General features: G+C 37.9%; 1 protein-coding gene across 4 annotated transcripts in view; it reads left to right on the plus strand.

The window, feature by feature from the left end:
- The first annotated feature begins 1,426 nt into the window (after window positions 1-1,426).
- The window catches only part of CLEC2D (C-type lectin domain family 2 member D), a 31,531-nt gene continuing 15,285 nt past the window's right edge, over window positions 1,427-17,672 (plus strand). For 2 of the 4 annotated variants that reach the window (XM_059402577.1, XM_059402579.1), the window contains exons 1-3: window positions 1,427-1,590; window positions 2,877-2,926; window positions 3,590-3,734. The gene's annotated coding sequence lies outside the window, so the exon portion shown is untranslated. Of the gene's footprint in view, window positions 1,591-2,060; window positions 2,161-2,426; window positions 2,442-2,876; window positions 2,927-3,589; window positions 3,735-17,672 lie in introns of those variants that run through there. The other 2 variants (XM_059402578.1, XM_059402580.1) reach the window with 2 other exon arrangements.

Consider the following 17,672-nt stretch of genomic DNA (forward strand, 5'->3'; position numbering starts at 1 on the left):
CATTTCTATTAGGTTATCCAGTTAGCTAACATATGATTGTTTATAATAGTCTCTTATTATTTTTTTATTTGTGTTATCAAAAGCTGAAGTGAGTCTCTTATAGGCAGCATATTGTTGGATCTTCTTCTTCCTCCTCCTCTTTTTCCCCATTCCTCTTTTCTCATCTCTCCTCTCCCCTCCCTCCTCTTCTTCTCCCTTCTCCTACTCCCCCCATCTTCCCCCTCACTCCCTCCTTTTCCTTCCCCTCCTTCTTCCCCCCTTCTTCTTTCTTCTTTCTCCTCCTCCTCTTCCTTTTCCTCTTCTTCCTCTTTTCTTTTTTCCATTTGGCCCCTCTGTGCCTTTTCATTACATAATTAATTCCATTTGCTTTTAGAGTAATTATTGATATGTAAAGACTTCATAATGCCATCTTATTAATGCTTTCTGACTATTTTGTAGTTCAGTTGTACTTTTTTCCTCATCTGCTGCCTACCTCTGTGAATTGGTGATTTTCTGTGGTGGCCTGATCTGATTTCCTTCTCTTTGTTGTTGTGTGTGTGTGTGAATCTACTATGGTTTCACACAAAAGATTTTATAGATATGAGTGCATTTTATACTGATAGTGACTTAACTTAGACAACATACAGAAACTCTACCCCTTTAGCTTTCCTTTTACGTTTTTAATATTGAAATTTCCCGCTTTACACATCTTGTATTTAAGTATAGTAGCAATAATTGATTTTAATACTCTTTTTCTTTAACATTTGTAATATGGTTCAGTGATTAATACACCATTATGTTACAGAAGTAAAGTTTTTGGAATCTGATTAATTGGAGGTTTGCATTACTGTTTTCACACTTGAAGTAGCAGTCACTTCCTTCAATCTTTACTAGCTACCTTCAAGTGAGAGGTACTTTCTGTTGATCCTGCTCATATTTTGAGGCTTTCTCTGGCCTCGTAGGATATACTTGCTCCATGCTTCTTGTTCCCTATTTTGGCATAATTCTTAAGCTTGTATATTTTTCTCCACCTTCCAACAGAGCCTGTTGGCTTTGGTAACCTCCCTTTTTATTCCTGAGGGTGGTGCTAGAGTTGAAGATTATGTTTCCTCTCTTACCTCAAAACCTAACTTGTTTTCTGCATATACTGTGTCTAATCTAGTTTCCTCTTGCTGCCCTCCCAAGGAGTGCACATAAAGAGCCAGCTACAAATTGGGCGTAAGTGTGGGTTTGGTGCTAAGGGTTTTGGGGGTGCCTAGGCACCAGTTGGGGTGGTTCCTCAGGTGAAGTTTTCCCAGCAGCTCTTGGCCAGACTTCCTACTGGAGTCTAGAAAGCAGTTAGTAGGACCGGGTTTCTTGTCTTTTTTTTTTTTTTTCTTTTCTCTAGGAACCGGAACTACTTCTTTTTTTTTTTTTTAAAGATTTTATTTATTTATTTATTGGACAGACAGATCACAAGGAGGCAGAGAGGCAGGCGGAGAGTGAGAGGGGAATAGGCTCCTTGCTGAGCAGAGAGCCCCATGCGGGGCTGGATTCCAGGACCCTGAGATCATGACCTGAGCCACCCAGGCGCCCCTAGAAACGGGAACTTCCATAAAGACTCTTGTGTCTGTAAGTATCTGCCCAAGTCAGCATTTTCCAGGCACTGTGGTCAAAAGGGATTGGATTCAGTGAACAAGATCCTCCTGGTTCCACAGCCATTTGGGGTCTGTCCCATTGCCCAATTCCTAGGTGAGTGTGACTTCTGAGTCCCTTGGCGTATGGTGCTGGAAAACACAAACTCCCAAAGCGACACTTTTGTTCGTGGATAGATGCCATGTTTTAAATGTTAAGAGAGGACAAAATGAGGGATTTTTAAGTTGCTATGTCACTTTGTAACTTTTCCAATTTAAATTTTCTCAATTTCATATTTGTTGGCTGATCAAAAGTCTATCAAATGAGTTTATACCTTTGCCAGAGGAAGAATACAGTTACATTTACATTTCTTATATTTACTTTTTTTTTTTTTTTTTTTAGGTAATGAAAGTTTCAATTGTGGTTCAGTCTTAGTTTTTACTGTTGTAAGATTTCTTTTCTTTTAGGGCACATGGTTTTTAGTCACGCTGCTACAAAGAAAGAAGTAGACCAGAAGAAGTGGTGGGCTGCAAAGCACGATTTATGCAAAGCTCCCAGAAGAGGGAGGTGATCCAACCAGAGTGTCTTAAGTCTAGGGGGTTTTTACAGGCTTGTAGGCGACCATTCTAATATGATTACTCCTCCATGCGCCTGTCACCCAATCAGGTTTTTGTCCACGTGCTCATCTACCAATCAAGTAGTTGTTCACGTGGAAAGCGTGGAGCGCTTCTTCCAGGCTGGTGAAAGATCCTTTCAGGGGTGATCTTCCTTTTCTTCTTTTTCTTTTTTCTTCTTTTTGTGAGAAATGGTTTTCAGACAAAATCTAAATACGAATACAGTTGTAAAAGGTTTGTACAGGGAAGTTTTTATTTTTGTTTGTTTTTTCCTTTTTTAAAATTTGAATTCGATTAACATATAGTATTAGTTTCAGAGGTAGAGTTCAGTGATTCACCTGCCTTTCTTCTGACTATCCTTATCATTTCATCGTACACAGTTTAATCATCATATGTAGCGCTTAAACTTCATATGAAATAAAATCATTAGTCCTAGTGAAGAATCTATAGTTCCATTCGTTTCATACAATGTCTTCATCTTTTCTGAGATCCTTATTTTAAACTATCCATTAGTTGGCTGGATCTATTTATTTATCAAGTAGTTTATTTTTAGAAAGATATATATTGTGTATGTTGTATTCAATGAGTTCCTAATGTTGTTTGGTTTTAATTTGCGTGAGAACTGAATGGATATAAGAACTTGCCTCACTCAGTATTTTTCTCATACAGTGCTGACATTATCAATTCCAGCCCTTGATGTGACTGTGGCAAAGTCTAAGGTGAGGTTGGCATGCCCCATTGTAAGCAACATACTTTATTTTTATTTTGAAAAATAAGAAGCTTTACCAAGATGTGCTTTATTTATTTATTCAATGCTCAGATTTAGTTGACTTCTTATTTCAGGACAGTTTTTTTCTGTTAATGCTTAGCTGTTTTCTACTGTGGGCTAGTCTTTAGGAATATTGAGTTTATGCATGTCAGAACTCTTTTCTTTCTTAAGAACCACTTTTATAAAATTATTTTTTCCAATTTTTTTCTCACCATACCACATACCCTCCCCAAAGTCCATTTCCTGGCCACCCCATCCCTACCACCCAGCTCCCCTCCAGCAGCCTACAGTTTGTTTCCTGAGATTAAGAGTCTCTTATAGTTTGTCTCCCTTTCTGGTTTAACCCCTTTCTAATTGTGTTGACTTGGTTTGCAGAGTCAGTATTATATCATGATATTTCTAACAATTTTCTTTTATGAGATATCAGTGGGCATTCTTATCTTTCTGATAAGAATATCAGAGGTATTTTTCACCTTCCTTTTCTGTGCTGAGAGCTGCCAGCTTATTTTTCATTTCTTTATTATGTCTTACCCTTTTAATTTTATCTGTTACAGGAGTTCTTTTTCAGTCTAAATTTGTTCCATCCTGTGTTTACCCATCTATCCATTAACAGGCATCTTGGCTGCTTCCAAATTTTCACACTTATGAATATAGCTACTCCAAACAGGCTTGGGCAGGCTTCTCAATGTCCCAGGACCTCAGTTTTTAAATCAACTAATTTGTGTAAATGCCAAGGAGCAACATTGCTGGACCATAGGGTAAGTGTGTTTTGCCAGCCTTTCTTTTCTTTTCTTTTTTTTCTTTTCTTTTCTTTTCTTTTTTTCTTTTCTTTCTTTTCCTTTCCTTTCCTTTTCTTTCTTTCCTTCTTATGATTTTTTTCTATTTATTTGAGAGACAGCAAGCAAGAAAAAGCAGGAGCCAGGGCTAGGGGAAGAGGAAGAGGAAGAAGCGGGCTCCCTACTGAGCAGGGAGCCAAATGCAGGACTGGATCCTGGGACCCTGGGATCATGACCTGAGCTACCCAGGCACCCCAAGCATATTCAGTGTATTAAGAAACTGGCAATATGTTTTTCAAAGTCATGTGTTTTTTATTATTACCTGGTGGTGAAACTTCTAAAAAAAAATCTCAGAGATTAAAATAGTCCACTGGGGGAAAAAAAAAAAGTGTCCTTGACCTAAGACTGATTTCTGCAGTTATTGTCTTGTTTTAACAATATGAACATACGTAAAGACTGCTCCAACTGGGCAAATCTTACTGTGGGCCGTCCTCAACTTTGAAATCTAATCACCCCAAGGAAATCCAAGAGAACAGGATGGAGAGAGACTTAACCCTAGGGGCAAAGCCCTGCCCCCATCTTTGTTAGGTCAGGCCATACCAGGATGCCGAGTCCTGAGCAGAATTTTACCCCCACTACATGTGTAAGGAAACCAATGACCTGCCAGCCTTCCTGTTTATGAAGTTTTGGTTTCCTGTTCTTCTATTTCAAAGGCTTTTAAGAGAATAGAAAGCCACAGGAGATAAAACTGAAAGCAAGAACTCCCTCTGGGGGTGGTCAACACTTCAGAGGAGGGGGGGCTGGGAAGCTGCTATTGTTCCTGGACTGAACAGGTGGTTGCAGCCCAGAAGCAGAGGCACTGGGCTCAGGGGGTCTGCAGCTATGGAGGGGTCCAGATCACAGATGAGAGAAAGCCACATGCAGAGATCTGCAGCCTTAAGACCCCCTCACCCCCACGAATCACATTCTTCAACTTTGTCCAGAGTTCCCCATTGGTGTGAAAGAGGAACTACCACCAGGAAAGGAAAAAAAGGGGGAGAGAAGAAAATGGCTTCTGGGTTTCTTTCTGACTTTGGCCTCAGGACCTCCCTAGCCTGGTAAACTTCTGCCCTGACCATGGCATTTGAAAAATTTGACCTGACTTCCTCCCCAGATGTTGTGAACCCCTGGCCAGCTTTCTCTCTTCATCAGAGAGTGCAGAGCTTGGAAGGGGGCAGTGAGTAGTAGAGTTCTTGGGACAGGTCCAGGGGTTTGAGGCTTAAGGACTTTTGGAAAGACTGTTGGGGAAACCTGTGTTTAGTGTTCTGGTTCCGTCTCCCCCCCACCCATTATTTCTCAGTCTTCCTTTCTCCCTCCCCCAACTCCTTGGCCTTCTTGGGTTGAAAATTTATGAAAGCTGCTCTCAAGAAGCATTAGTATTTTAAGTGGAAGGCAGAGATCCATTTGGAGCTGGCCCAGGATTCCTTCTTTCCCAAGAACACAAATGCCTCAACTTTGAGAAAGAGATTTGTCTTAAAACTGGGTCTGAGTATGCATATACTCAGGTGGGGTGTCACTTTCTTGTCTTTTCTGGGGCCACCTCTGCCCTAAGAATTGTTGCCCAGTTGTGAGCACAGCCAGTTTGCTCCTCCGGGAGATGGTAAATGGCTGGAGCATTCCAGTCCCTTTCAGGGAGTTCAAGCAAAGAGCAATCTCTCAAAGAGCCCAGCTCACTGTTTATGGCAACTTGAGCTGAGAGCCCCCTCCTCGGCTCACTGACAGTAACCTGTTTCCTACTCCCCTGCTTGGACACTACTCATTCAGGCACCCTCATTCATTCTGTGTGTCCTCAGATCCTGAGACCACAATGACCCACCTAGAATTCTGCCCTTTTCATGCCCTGAACCCCTTTCAGAAAGGGGAACCTCACTAGAGCAGATTTCTAAGTTTTCTGATTTTGTGCTCTGGTGTTATAGCACTTTCTGATAGCCGGCTCATGGAGGCCTGCCCTCACCCCCTCATCCCCCATTTATCTTCCTATATCTCCCCACAGATTCAGGCCTCCAAACCTCCTACATTGCAGAAAGCTGTCACTTTTCTACTTGTAGACTTCCAGATATGTTTTACTACATCGCAGGCTAAATTTGTGGGTGTTCAGAGTGGTTTGATAGATATACAGCTAAATTCAATGGGCCAAATGAAATGAGGTCCTCTACTCTTCCGTCATTCCATTTCTAACCAGCTGTGACCTTGATCAATTATCAAGCCCTTAAGTAGAGTTTCTTCATATGAAAAGTAAGGATAAGATACCAGTTGCTCTGCCCAGTTACAAGATTCAAATGAGCTAACAGATAAAAGTCTTTGCCAGTGTATCTGGCTCATAGTAAATGTTCAATAAATTGTTATTCTTCCATTATAACTCTCTGGAAATAAAAATAAAGTAGCAGCAATAGTTCTGCCACCAGTGTGGGGACATCTAAGTGACATTAAGTTTATCTCCATTTTCCTACTACCCCCAGCAGGAAGTCAGTGAGTTGTTCAAATCAGTTTCTGATAGAGATCATTACTGGTTGAATTACTCATTCAAAGCACATGTGGAAAACATTTCTTCATGGGAACAAGCTTGAAAAGTACATGGTACTTTTCAGAAAGTACAGAAAATGTCTGCATAATTTAGAACTTGCCCATTCTTCACTTTAAAACCATTCTGACTCATTCAGTCAAATGCCACTGAAATTCAGAGTGATCATTCTAATACATATATGATCAGGTCACTGGCTTGCATAGAATCTTTCAATAATTCCTCCTCTGCTCTTATTATACAACCCAAACTCCTAATGATAATTAAGGCCACATAATCTAATTATGTCTCCCTTTCCTTTCCATCTTTAAAATGCCTGTGCTCTCCAAACTTGATACCAAAAAAGAGAGAGAGAGAATATTATATACTAAGTAAATTTCCTAGTAGGGTAAAGCACCAAGCTTGTGAAGAGTTCGAGAAGGTGCAATTGTCAAGCCAGAATTTTTACAGAAACTCCGTGGTGTTCACTGGAAATAATATAGTAGTCACCCCTTATCTATGGTTTCACTTCCTGTGTTTTCATGGACCCTTTTTAAACTGTGGTCCAGAAATAGACAGTCCTCCTGAGATCACCTCAGAAGGCCAGTAGTAGCTTAATGCTACATCTTATTGCCTACATCATTCATCTCACTTCATCTCATCACATAAGCATTTTATCGTCTCACATCATCACAAAAGGAAGAGTGAGCACAGTATAATCAGATATTTTGAAATAGAAAAACGACATCTACATGACTTTTATTATAGTGTGTTGTTAAAATTGTTCTGCTTTATTGTTGTTCATCTTAAGAGATTAAGATTTTATGTGCCTATTTTATAACTTAAACTCTATAGTAGGTATGTAAATAAAAAAAAAACTACACAACATAGTATATATAGAGGGCTTGGGACTCTCTGCACTTGCGGACAATCCACTGGGGGACTTAGAATGTGTTCCCCATGGGTATGGAGGGATTGCTGCATTGCTGTATTAGCAGTTAGAGAAGGAATGAGGCCTCAGCCATCCATGAGTGATCGGGATTATAGTCACATCAGCAGCTGCAGTTCCAAAGACCTGAATTCCAGTGTAGAGGATAAATTCTCTGAAAGAGTGCATCAACTGTGGGTGTGGTGAATGAATAGAGAACTGCAACCATGGAGGAGTTTGGCCAACTCTTCTTAATCTTCATTCCATCAACACATACCATGGATGTACTTTCTGAACTTCCCCATGCTTGTGTTCTCATAGCTGTTATTTACCCAACTGAAACTGCATTATATTGTGTTGCTATTACTTAACCAATTTTCTTATTTCCCAATAAGAGTGTAGCTACATCCAGGAAGAGGACACAGTGACTTCTTCCTGATTGTGTTCTCAGTGCTTTGTGTAGTCCCTGATGGATAGTAGTTAATACCTATTAATTAGTCTGGTTGAATGTATTTTTCTGTTGTTTATTTTTAAAAAATCATACTCTTAATAGTTTGTGGCCAGTTTGATTAAGAACATGTGTAGTCTTTCTGTATCATGGGGTATACTTAATAGTCTTTTGACATAGTTGGATTTGAGTAAAGTAGAACAATGATATAATCTCTCCTGCAAATAACCCAGAAACCTTTGAGATAAAGTACATCGACTCTACAACACAGCAATGATGCAAGTTATATTTAAAGACATTTGAGATTTTCATTCATTATGCTAATTATCCTATTATGAAATAAAATAGAAGTAGATTTTGACATTTGTGCAGTAGAAAGTAAGGTACGAGATATGTACAATTATTTTGTCAACGTAGGAAATAGATTTAATGCTGGTACTTAAATCTTGTTTTTTGACGTTGGGGTTTTTAAATTTTATTTTTTAAGTTCTGTTTTATTGTGGTAATAACACTTAACTGAGGTCTACTCTCTTAACAAATTTTGAAGAGTATAATGCATTATCATTTTCTGTAGGTACAGAGTCATACACATATCTAAGGCTTATTCACCTTGCTTAACTGAAACTTTATGTCTTTGATTAGTAATTCCCTATTTCCTTCCCTCCCCTTCCCCTAGCACCTATTATTCTGCTGTTTGATTCTCTGAATTTGACTATTTTAGATTAACTAATGGAATCATTTGGTCTTCATGTTTCTGTAGCTGACTTATTTGACTTAATGTCCTCATGTTTCATCCATGTCATCACATATTGCAGAATGTCATTCTCTTTAAAAAGCTGAACAGCATTCCATTACACATATAGATCATGTTTTCACTATCAGTTCATCTACAGATGGACATTTAGGTTGTTTCCATGTCTTAGCTATTGTGAATAGTGCTGTACTGAACATGGGAGTGCTAATGTTGCCAAGATCCTCATTTCAATTCTTTTGATAAATATCCATAAGTGAGGCTGTTGAATAATATGGTAGTGCTATTTTTAATTTTTTGAGGAACCTCCATACTCTTTCACATAGAAGCTACACCATTTTGCATTCCCACCAACAATGTGTAAGTGTTCTAATTTCTCTACATCTTCCCCTGCATCTTTTAGTTTTTCTGTTTTGTTGGAGTTGGGGGGTGGGTTCTTTTTCAGTAATAGCCATTCTAAGAGGTGTGAAGTGATGTCTCCTGGTTTTGATTTGCATTTCCCTGACAGTGCTATTGAGCATTTTTCCATATACGCCTGTTGGCTATTTGTATGTCTTCTTTAAAGAAATGTCTATTCAAATCTTTAGCCCCTTTTCTATTTTTAATTTAAATTGAATTAATTAACGTATACTGTATTAATAGTTTCAGAGGTAGAGTTTAGTGATTCACCAGTCTGATATATTACCACTCCTCATTACATCATACTCTCCTTAATGTCCATCACCCAGTTACCCCACACTCCCACCTCCTTCCCCTCCAGCAACCCTCAGTTTGTTTCCTATGGTTAAGAGTTTTATGGTTTATCTCCCTCTCTCATTTTGTCTTATATTTCTGTCCATTGCCCTATGATCCACTGTTTTGTTTCTTAATTCCACATATGAGTGAGATCATATGATAATTTTCTTTTCTCTGTTTGACTTCTTTCACTTAGTATAATACCCTCTAGTTCCATCCATGTCATTGCCATTTGTATCTTTGGGGTAAATACCTAGTCGTGCAATTGCTGGGTCATAGCATAGCTCTATTTTTTACTTCTTAAGGAACCTACATACTGTTTTCCAGAGTGGCTTCTCCAGCTTCCATTCCCGCCAACGTTGTAGGAGGGTTCCCCTTTCTCCACATCCTCGCCACTGTTGTTCCTTGTCTTGTTAATTTTAGCCATTCTAACTGGTGTAAGGTGGTATCTCATTGTGGCTTTGATTTGTATTTCTCTGATTGCAAGTGAGGTGGAGCATTTTTTCATCTGTCTGTTGGCCATTTATGTGTCTTATTTGGAGAAATGTCTGTTCGTGTCTTCTGCCCATTTCTTGATTGGATTATTTGTTCTTTGGGTGCTGAGTTTGGCATGTTCTTTATAGATTTTGGATACTTGTCCTTTATCTGATAAAATATTTACAAATACCTTCTCCCATTCTGTTGGTTGCCTTTTAGTTTTGTTGACTGTTTCCTTTGCTGTACAAAAACTTTTATCTTGATGACGTCCCAGTTGTTCATTTTTGCCTTTGTTGGAGATGCGTCTTGCAGGAAGTTGCTGAGGCTGAGATTGAAGAGGTTACTACCTGTGTTCTCCTCTAGGATGTTGATAGATTCCTGTCTCACATTGAGGACTTTCATCCATTTTGAGTCTATTTTTGTCTGTGGTGCAAGAAAATGGTCCAGTTTCATTCTTTTGCATGTGACTGTCCAATTTTCCCAGCACCATTTGTTGAAGAGACTGTCTTTTTGCCATTGGATGTTCTTTCCTGCTTTGTTGAAGATTAGTTGACCATAGAGTTGAGCATCCATTTCTGGGTTCTCTATTCTGTTCCACTGATCTATGTGTCTGTTTTTGTGCCAGTACCATACTGAATTGATGATGACAGCTTTGTAATAGAGCTTGAAGTTCAGGATTGTGATACCACAAGCTTTGGGGTTTTTCCCCCCAACATTCCTTTGGCGATTTGGGGTATTTCCTTGTTCCATACAAATTTTAGGATTATTGATTCCAGCTCTGTGAAAAAGTTGATGGTATTTTGATAGGGACTGTATTGATGTGTAGATTGCTTTGGGTAATATGGACATTTTAACAGTATTTGTTCTTCCAACTCATGAACATGGAATGTTTTTCCATTTCTTTGTGTCTTCCTCCATTTCTTTCATGAGTGTTCTACAGTTTCCTGAGAACAGATCCTTTGCCTTTTTGGTTAGGATTATTCCTAGTTATCTTATGATTTTGGTGCAGTTGTAAATGGGATCAGCTCCTTAATTTCTCTTTCTTCTGTCTCATTGTTAGTGTATAGAAATACCACTGATTTTTGTGCATTGATTTTATATCTTGTCATTTTGCTAATTCCTGTATGAGGTCTAGCAATTTTGGGTGGAATTCTTTCCGTTTTCCGCATAGAGTATTATGTCTTCTGCAAAGAGTGAGAGTTTGACTTCTTTTTGGCCAATTCAGATGCCTTTTATTTTATTTTTGTTGTTGTTGTTTGCTGAGGCTAAGAGTTCTAGTACTGTGTTGAGCAACAGTGGTGATAGTGACAGCATACTGTCCAGGCAGCTTTCTTCATTTCTATGGGGTGAAGGTCCCCTTCCTCCAGCTAGATGCACCAGGTTGAACAGCTTGGGAAAACTCCTGCTCCTGTGCACAGCAGACCAGGAGAGCCCCTGTGGTACCAAATAAGCCAAGGCCAAAATAGCATGGTAAAACCTCTGAAAATTCACACTGGAAACACAGATCACAAAAGTGGGCCAGAACATGCATGCTAAATTGAAAAAAGGTGACTGCCTGCTAAAATGAAAATGAATAGTTCTCAGAGTCTCCAAACATAATAGACAGAATATCTAGGATACAATGGAAACTCATCTATCATACCATGAACCAGGGAAAGAACTTGATAAAAACACTTAGAAAACTAGGGATGGGGGAGGAGAACTTCAACTCAATAAAAAGCATCTATACAAAACATATAGCCGACCTCATATTTAATGGTGAAAGACTAAATTCTCTCTCCCTGTTATTGGGAACAAGGGAATTATGTCCTGTCTCACCACCAGCATTTAACATCATAGTGGAAATTCTAGGCAGTGTTATAAGACAAAAATATAAATGAGCAAACAAAAATAAGTGAGACATATAGGATAGAAAGGAAGAATTAAAACTCCTTTTATTTGCAGATCACAGGATTGTCTACATAGAAAACCCAAGAAAAATGAAAACAAAACAAAGACTTCCTAGAACTAATGTGATCTCAGCAAGTTTGCAAGATACAAGTTCAACATACAAAAATCAATCACATTTCTATATACTAGCAATTAACATGTGATAACAGATTAAAAACACAATAGCAACCACAGTCATTCCAAAGAAAGTGAAATACTGATGTAAAAAACTAAAACCTATTCAGGATAAGAATGATGAAATTTTAACATGCCGATGAAAGGGGCACCTGGGTGTCTCAGTAGGCTAAGCGTCCAACTCTTGACTTCTGTTCAGATCATGGCCTTAGGTTTGTGAGATCAAGACCTCCATTGGGCTGCATGCTCAGCAGGGAATCTGCTTGAGATTCCCTCTCCCTCTACTCTTCTTCCCATTTGTGTGTGTATGTGTGTTTTCTCTGTCTAAATAAATACAATCTTAAAAAATAAAGTTTTGATAAAAAGTAAAAGAAAACCCAGATAAATTGAGGTACACACTGTATTCATGGATTTGGAGACTGCAGGTGATCTATAGGTTTGATGCAATTTTTATCAAAATCCCAGTAGGATTTTTGTAGAGATAAATTATAAACAGTCTTATTCAAGAATTCAAATGGAAAGGCACAGGCCTTAAGAAAGCTAAAAATAATCTTTAAAAAGAAGAATAAAGTGGGGAAATCCTCCTATATGATGTAAGATCATTAAAACAATAGTTTCAGAGTGCTGGACACATAGATTAATATAACGGAATACAGAACTCACAAATAGGCCCATACAAATATGACTAATTGAATTTTCACAGAGGTACAAAAACACTTCATAAATGATGTTGGCGCACTTGGATATCCACTGGCAAAAACAAACAAACAAACCAAAAAAAACCTAACCCCCCCCCAAAAAAAAAACCCTTGAACTTTGACCTAAACCTTACATCTTAAACAAACATTAATATAGGAGGGGCCATAGGTTTAAGTTTATAATATAAAACAAGAAAACCTTTGGGAAAGAAACGTGGGATAGTTTTGGATATAGAGCTGTACAGTGAATCTTAGATTTGACACCAAAAGCATGATTCATAAAAGGAAAAATTGTAAACTAAATATCTTTATTTTGCATAATACCCTTTTAAGAAAATGAAAAGCTGGGCCTGGGAGAAAATGTGTATACCAGATGCCTGACAAAAGACTAGTATCTAGAATATATAAAAGACTGTTAAAACTCAACAATAAAAAAAAAAATCCAATTAGAAAATGGGTGCAATGACTTTTTTAAAAAGGATTTTTTTTTTTTTTTTAGAGAAGTTTTGGGAGATATTCCATACACTCCCAACCCCACACATGCATAGCCTCATTATCAGCAGCACTTACCCTAATGGAACAAAACACCAAGGAGGAACCTGCATTGACACAGGCTAATCTCCCGAAGTCCGTAGTTTACCTTTGGGTTTCATTCTTGGTGTTATGCATTCTATGAATTTGGACAGAAGTATAATGACATCTATCCATAACTATAACATCAAACTGAGGATTTTCACTGGCCTGAAAATCCTCTCTGCTCTGCTAATTTATCTCCTTGTATCCCCTCAGCACTATAACCACTGACTTTTTATTGCCTTCATAGTCTTGCCTTTTCCAGAAAGTCATATAATTAGAATGATAAACTTTTTCACAATGATTTCTTGCACTTAGTAATATGCATTTAAGTTTCTTGTGTGTATTTATAGCTTATTTCTTTTTAGCTCTGAATAATATTGCATTGTATGAATGTTCTGGTGTTTTATCTACTCAGCCACTGAAGGACATCTTGATTGCTTTTAAATTTTGGCAGTTATGAAGAAGGCTGCTAAAAACATCCTTGTGCAGATTTTTATGTAGGCATAATATTACAGCTTCTTTGGAACAATACCAAGGAGCATGATTACTGAATTATATGGACCAAATATATTCAGTTTTATAAGAAACCACCAAACTGTCTCCAAAGTGACAGTATCATTTTGCATTTTACCAGCAATGCACAAGAGTTTCTGTGGCTCCATATTTTTACAAACATTTGGTGTTGTTCCAGTTTCTGGCCATTCTAATAGATGTGTCATGATATATCATTGATATTTTAATACGCATTTCCTGTCATGGAGAGTACCTTTTCATATGCTAACTTTTCATCTATGTATTTCTGGTGAGCTGTCTATTAGGATCTTTGACCCATTTTTATTTTTATTTTATTTTATTTTATTATTACTTTTAAACATTTTATTTGACAGACAGAGATCACAAGCAGGCAGAGAGGCAGGCAGAGAGAGAGGGGGAAGCAGACTCCCTGCTGAACAGAGAGCCCAATGCATGGCTCGATCCCAGGACTGTGAGATTATGACCTGAGCCGAAGGCAGAGGCTTTAACCCACTGAGCCACCCAAGTGTCCCATTTTTAATTGAGGTGTTTATTTATTTCTCAATATTGTGCTTTAAGTGTTTTCTGTGTATTTTGGAAACCAGTTTTTTACTGGATATGTCTTTTGTCAATTTTTTCTCTTGGTCTGTGTCTTTTCTTCTAATTCTCTTGTTATTGTCTTTTGCGGAGCAAAAATTTTTAATTTTAATAAAATCCAGCTTATCCATTATTTCTTTCAAGAATTATGTCTTTGATTTTGTATCTAAAAAGAGATCATTATATCTAAGGTATTCTAGGTTTTCTTCTATGTTATCTTCCATGAGTGTTATTTCAGATCTAGAGACACATGCAGGTTGAAAGTGAAGGGATGGAAAAATAATCTAGACACATAACCAACACCTTCCCCCAAAATCAACTCAAAATGGATCATAGACCTAATGGTATGGTGCAAAACCATGAGTCTCTTGTAGACAGCATATAGATGCATCTTTCTTTTGTATCTATTCAGTCAGCTATATCTTTTGATTGGAGTATTTAATCGTTTCACATGGGAAGTAATTATTGTCCTTATTTCCATTGTGTTACTCATTTTATGGTTGTTTTTGTAGTTCTCCTCTATTCCTTTCTTCTCTTGCTTTTCTTCCCTTAGGATTTGATGGCCTTCTATAGTGATATGCTTGGATTCTTTTCTCTTTATTTTTTGCTTATCTGTTACAGGTTTCTGATTTGTGGTTACCATTAGGTTTATATGTAATATCCTATGTGTATAGCAGTTTATATTAGTTTGATTTTCACTTAAAATCTAAAAGCACTAAATTCTCCACCCCCATATTTTATGTTGTCATGCCTTTTTATTTTTTTGAATCCTTTGACCGATTTTTTTAGATATAATTGATTTTACTATTATTATGCTTTACCTCTGTACTAGTTTTATAAGTGATTCATCTATTACTTTTATCATATTTGTATATACCTATGAAATTTTTTCCTTCTGAAGTTTGTTTACTCTTGATTGGAGCCTTTTCTTTCCACCCAAAGAATCCCCTTTAATATTTCCTATAAAGCTGGAGATGAATTTCTTTAAATTTGTTTGGGAAACCCTTTATCACCCTTTCAATTCTGAATGATATCTTTGCTGGACAGAGTATTCTTAGCTACAGGTTTCTTACTCTGAGCACTTTGAATATATCATGCCACTCCATTCCGGCCTCGTGAAAGGCTAAGAAATCAGCTAACAGTCTCATGGGGCTTATATGTATGTAACTGTTTTCCTTTCTTTCATTCCTTTTAAAATTCTCTATCACTACTTTTTGCCATTTTAATTATTGTGTGTCTTGGTATGGACGTCCTTGGGTTGATTTTTCTTAGGCTTTCTTGTGCTTCCTGGATCTGGGTTTCTGTTTCCTTCTTCAGATTAGGGAGGTTTTCAGCTATTATTTCTTCAATGAAATTTTCTGCCTCTTTTCTCTTCTCCTTTTGGGATCTCTATAATGCAAATGTTATTATGCATGATGACATTGCTGAGTTCTCTTAACATATTCATATTTTTTATTAGTTTTTTTTTCTTTTCCTTGTTCAGCTTGATACATTCCCACTACTTTATCTTCCAGCTCCTTGATTTGTTCTTCTGCTCTCTCTAGTGTATATTTTTCCCTTTAGTGTATTTTTAATTTTAGTAATTGAGTTCTTTATCTCCGTCTGGTTCTTTTTGACTTTTCTCTTTGTTGAAGGTCTCATCGGCTCTTTTGCTCTTTTCTCAAGTCTAGTGAGGATCGTTAGGACCAACCTTTTGAATTCTTTATCTGACATATTGCTTATCTTTGTTTTGCTTAGTTTTTTTTTTTTTTTTTTTTTTTCTGTGATTACGCCCTGTTCTTTCATATGGGACACATTCCCCTGTCTCCTCATTTTGTCTATTTCTCTGTGTCTGTTTCTATGTGTTAGGAAAGTTGGCAATATTGTCTGCTTTTAAAAACAGTAGGTTTATGAAGAAGGGTTTCAGTAATGCCCTGTAGTGCAATGTTCCCTGTGCATCAGAACTTGGTGTGTCAGGGGTGTCTCCTAAGTGTGTTGTATGTGCTCTACTGGTGTGGTTGAGATGTTTTTGCTTTCATTCCAGTTGTCTGCAATGCTCTGTCTATTATATGCAGAGTTTGGTCCCTGTGCTGTTAAGAGGCTAGTCTTAGGCCACCTTGGGCTGGTGTTGGGTCAAAATAGATGCCTGCCCTCAGCCCATTTCTGGGGCTATAGTCATACTGGTGTGTGTGGTTATCATACCCTATTCTCAGGGCAGGTCACTGTGGAGTGGTGCTGGTCATTTTGAGGATGTTTGCAGGATAAGACCGGCAACCACTTTAGAGGGACTCTGCTGAATTGGGATAATCATCCCAATGGTGCAGTCTGCAAGAGAATGCAGGGACAGGGCACATTGTTAGAAAATCTAGGTGGAGAGTGTTTGGACTGATTCCCATAGATATCTGTGTATATAGGCTAGTGGGCGGGGGAGAGAAATGGCACCACCCAGCTTCTTTGTTATTGGAGAAGTCTCCCAAAGGTATCTGCCCCTCTTGTATATGCTTTGAGACTAAGAAATACATCTTCCTGTGTATCCCATATGCTCTTCAAACTGCTGCTTTTATGCTATACTTAGGGTTGTTTGTTATACTGTTTCTTTAAGGGTTGGGACTCAGTTTCTCATCACCCTCAGGCTCTCTCAGAGCCAAGCTTGCTGATTTTTAAAGTTTCTGGTGTTAAGCCCTGCTGATGGAACCATGTGGTAATGGAATGGTTCTGTATCCTGACAGTGTCAGTGTCATTATCTTGGCTGTGATATCATACTGTGGCTTTAATTAATTGGTTAGTTAATTAATTAATCAATTATAATGTATTCTCCTTGATTCAACTTTATTTTAGGGTTGGCACAATTTCCTTTTCTATATATGTGAATGTGTATATATAAATACTGTATGATGTTGGTGAATTAATGTTTGTGAGATTTTTACTAAGCAAAGACATGGAAACCAAACATACTGTAGTTTTTTAAAATGTTACTCTCAGGGAAACTGGCTAAAGGGAACATGGGTTCTTTCTGTAATATTTCTCATAACCACATATGACTCTATAATAATCTGAAAATTTAATAAACCCATTTAAGTAAAAAATGAAAGCTCTGTTAGGTGGGGTCAAAACTAATTCACCTCTTTCCTGCACACAGAGTCAGGACCCACTACATAATTTGCAGTGTCAAGTGCAAAATAAAAACACGGAGTGTCTTGTTTAAATAGTAGTAATAATTTGAAGACATTGATGGCAGCATATTAAACAAGTGGAAAGCCCTTTTGAGCATGGAGATCTGCTGCTGGACAGACAGTATGTCTGTGTAGCTGGTCCTGTGCACAGTCATTTTTCAGTCCAGTTGCAATTTATCATTGACTACTCATGCTCAGTGTGTTTGCTTCCTGAAGAGGGTACTTCCTTTGCTGAGCTAGTTAACAATAGTTGCTTTGCCTAGTGGGCTTCTCTCACTCCTCTCAGAGCCTAGCATAATGCATTAGGATGAAACACACCATTTCTCCTACCCTTGAAGAAACATTGACATTCAAAATATTTAAACGTAGGCACTGGACTATCGGAAAAATCTCCGGCCAGTGTTCTGCACTTGTGGGAAATGGTGTTATCTGAAACTAGAAG

Source organism: Mustela nigripes, chromosome 6 (assembly GCF_022355385.1).
Source record: "Mustela nigripes isolate SB6536 chromosome 6, MUSNIG.SB6536, whole genome shotgun sequence".
Taxonomy (NCBI): Eukaryota; Metazoa; Chordata; class Mammalia; order Carnivora; family Mustelidae; genus Mustela; species Mustela nigripes.